This window comes from Procambarus clarkii, chromosome 30 (assembly GCF_040958095.1).
Source record: "Procambarus clarkii isolate CNS0578487 chromosome 30, FALCON_Pclarkii_2.0, whole genome shotgun sequence".
NCBI lineage: Eukaryota > Metazoa > Arthropoda > Malacostraca > Decapoda > Cambaridae > Procambarus > Procambarus clarkii.
The window spans coordinates 23,801,789-23,806,142 of NC_091179.1; positions in this window are offsets into that span (position 1 = coordinate 23,801,789).

A 4,354-nucleotide genomic window follows, 5' to 3' on the forward strand; every position below is an offset into this window, starting at 1 on the left:
GTCGTCACATAATGGTCCACGACGGACCGAAACGTCGTCACATAACGGTCCACGACGGACCGAAACGTCGTCACATAATGGTCCACGACGGACCGAAACGTTGTCACATAAGGGTCCACGATGGACCGAAACGTCGTCACATAAGGGTCCACAACGGACCGAAACGTCGCCACATAAGGGTCCACGACGGACCGAAACGTCGTCGCATAAGGGTCCTCGACGGACCGAAACGTCGTCACATAAGGGTCCACGACGGACCGAAACGTCGTCACATAAGGGTCCACGACGGACCGAAACGTCGTCACATAAGGGTCCACGACGGACCGAAACGTCGTCACATAAGGGTCCACGACGGACCGAAACGTCGTCACATAATGGTCCACGACGGACCGAAACGTCGTCACATAAGGGTCCACAACGGACCGAAACGTCGTCACATAAGGGTCCACAACGGACCGAAACGTCGTCACATAAGGGTCCACGACGGACCGAAACGTCGTCACATAATGGTCCACGACGGACCGAAACGTCGTCACATAATGGTCCACGATGGACCGAAACGTCGTCACATAATGGTCCACGACGAACCGAAACGTCGTCACATAATGGTTTACGATGGACCGAAACGTCGTCACATAACGGTCCACAACGGATAGAAACGTCGTCACATAATGGTCCACGATGGACCGAAACGTCGTCACATAAGGGTCCACGACGGACCGAAACGTCGTCACATAAGGGTCCACGACGGACCGAAACGTCGTCACATAATGGTCCACGACGGACCGAAACGTCGTCACATAATGGTCCACGACGGACCGAAACTTCGTCACATAATGGTCCACGACGGACCGAAACGTCGTCACATAATAGTCCACGATGGACCAAAATGTCGTCACATAATGGTCCACGATGGACCGAAACGTCGTCACATAATGGTCCACGACGGACCGAAACGTCGTTACAAAGGGTCCACGACGGACCGAAACATTGTCATTTTCATTTCATTTCACATACATGTAGGCTGGGATATTAAAAAAAAATTATTTTGAAAAAAACAAAATCTTCCACGCAGGTTAACTGCCAAAGCTGTGCTACGGTATGTTCAAAAGACTCTATAGATGAAAATGACAGACAACGTGAACTAGACCAATGGAGACAAATGTGTGACATTGGTGATATGCTAAGAAATGTTCCTGGACTTATATATAGTATTGAAATAGATAATATGTATTAAGTGGACTAATAATATCAATCTATATAATGCTTACTGTAAATGCACAAATAACTAAGTTATTCGTGCATCCCTGAAAAAAAGGTTCTCAGATTTACATCACAAAGTAACAACTGAACACATCGATATTGTATGTCTCCAGGAGTGCAGAGTTCCCGCAAGATCCTCACCCCCGAAATTGCCCTCATTTGTTTCTTACAACCTCAGATCCAGTAACTCTTGCATTCTATACATCAAGCAATCCCTACCCCATCAACTTCTGCCAGAAAAACAAACTGCCGGTCAACAGTATCATGGAGTGAGGATCTATGTGGGCAACTCTGTTCTCAATATATTTAATCTATTTGCTCCAGCAGGAAAGTTAAATTATATTGATCTTCCGGCCTGCGCTCAAGCAGAGCCAACCATCATTCTTGGTGACTACAATGCTAGACACAAGGACATTGGTGGCTCTCGCTTCAGTAACGGTAACGGGAATCAACTGCTGTCGCTACTAAATAGTCACCAAGATGTGCAGATTGTGGGTGACCTTGAACCCACGCATATTTGTGGAGGCATTCGAGACTTCTGTGTTGGTTTCAACGTCTCTCACGTCTGGTGCACGTCATCTATTGTAACAGATTTGTTGTCAGATCATCACCCTAGATTGACTACTCTATGTATAGGAAATACCATCCTGCCCGGTGGGATTTTCAAACGCAAACGGCTCAGTGTTCCTCCTGCTCGACGTGAAGACTTTGTTGCTCATGTGTCAGAGCGGTACAGCACTTATGATCCCTCTACAGTCCAGACATTTAACGACGGTCTAGAACAGAGCATTCAGATGTTTGCTGACCCTTTAGGTCGACCCCCTGCACCATCCAATAGTCGAAACGGTATGAAAGGTAATAAACGCCATGCCTATTACAATGACCCCAAACTGCGTACTTTGAAATGCACTGCCAGACGAGTTGGGCTTGCATATAGGGAAACACGTACGCCAGCAATGCTCAAGCTCTTTCAGAAAGCCCTAGCCAAGGCGAGGGAGCGCATGACAGAGCTCAGGCAAGATAACTGGGTAACTAGCTCAGGCAAGATTGTTAACAGTCTCAACTCTCACACCCCCCTCAGCCAGGCATGGAAGGATATTAAAAGAATTAAAAGCGATAAGCTCGGCCAAGTAGCACACCCTCATCCTCTACACAGAGCAAACGAGTTAGTCGATGCTTGGGCAACCACCTCTAGCTTCAATAATCTTCCCCCAGACACACAGTTCAGATTAAATGCTGGTTACGGAGGTCGAGAAAGGCTCGTTGACTTCATGCTCCACAAGGAAGATGAATGCAACGTGCCATTTACTGAGTTTGAATTACTCGCGGCCCTAAACAAAGGCAAAGCCACATCCCCCGGTGAAGATGGTATCACTTATGACATATTGCGTCTGCTCCCTTTAGTACCAGGGAATCCCCTGCTTGAGCTGTATAATATGAGCTATGTTACTGGGGAGCTTCCTAACTCTTGGACCAACAGTATAATCATTCCAATTCCCAAGACAAATCAAGAGAATGCTCTCCGCCCAATTTCCCTTACTAGCTGCATTTGCAAAACATTCGAGAGAATGGTCCTAAACCGTCTCCTCCATAGAATAAGAACCATGCTATCCCCCCAGATATATGGCTTCATGCATGGAAGGAGTGTGCATCATTGCATCACCACCTTTCTTACCCTGCGCACTGAAAAGACATACCACCTTCCTAGATCTTAAGTCTGCCTTTGATATTGCAAATAGACATGTTATCTTGAGTGAGCTTGCAAGAATGAATATTGGTGGTCGGCTTCTTTGTTGGATCAGGGGTTACTTATCCAACAGAAAGTCATCTGTATTTTTCCAGGGGCATAGGAGTGTAACAAGAGACTTTGAACTAGGTACCCCGCAGGGTGGTGTCCTCAGTCCTACCTTGTTTAATATCTTAATAAACACGCTGTTAATCTCCGTACCAAGCAAACCCAACGTCCACATCATTAGCTATGCTGATGATATAATGATACACACCACTGGGTATGCTGATTATATGATGATACACACCACTGGGTATGCTGATGATATGATGATACACACCACTGGGTATGCTAACACGCAGAACACTCTTAACTCTGTATTAGACTCATGTCAGGACCTAGGTTTAGTCATCTCAGCAGAGAAAACAGATACACAATCGGCGTCCACCCAGGCAGGGAGGAACTGTGCGCAAGATACAACTGTCTGATGGCTCCCAGACTGACTATGTAAACAGATTCAAATACCTTGGCCTTGAGGTGCCACTGTATGGTCCTGTTGTATTCAGACTCTGTCGTCAGTATAAAGAGAGGCTCCGAGCTCTCAAGGCTGTTGCAGGTTATCACTCAGACTATGGTGCCAATGTCACAATTGTCAAAATGATGTACCTTGCATACATCAGATCTTTAGTGGATTATGCTGCACCTCTGTTTGCCTTGATGCCTGAAAGAAAACTTGGAGGGCTTGAAAATGGCAGAACGAAGCCTTGAGGATAATCCTTGGGTGCCCTCGTACCACAAAGATGCTTAACATGAGAAAGGAACTTAATATTCCGAGCGTTGTTGATCGTGTTTCTGAAATTAACTGTCAAATTGGTATAAAAATGCTTAGGCTAACTCACCCTAACCCTTGCACAGAAGCCCTCCAGAATTTCTTTATTGAAGGTCAGCATTGTTCCAAATGGATAACTAAAAATGGAACTGAATTCAAAACATATTAGATTTATCATTTGTACCAAGCGAGACAACAACGGCACTTTCCTGCACCGTGGAAGATTTCCAGTTTTAATCCCTCCCTTTCCACCCAAGAAGCAAATTAGAGATCAGCCCAAGCTTCGTCTTGAGGCAAAGCTCAACGCCTTAAGCCATATTGATGCTCTGTCCACAGAGCATTCTGTTTCTCAAATCATATACACTGATGGTTCCCTACACCGCACCACGGGTGCAGCTGGGAGTGCAGTTGTCCTGACAATGGGCGATGGCTTGTACTTTGAGTGGGGAGTCCGTATAAACAACTGGGCCTCTACCCTTCAGACTGAACAATTTGCCTTGATCCTTGCACTGAAATGTGTACAAGTCTCCAAA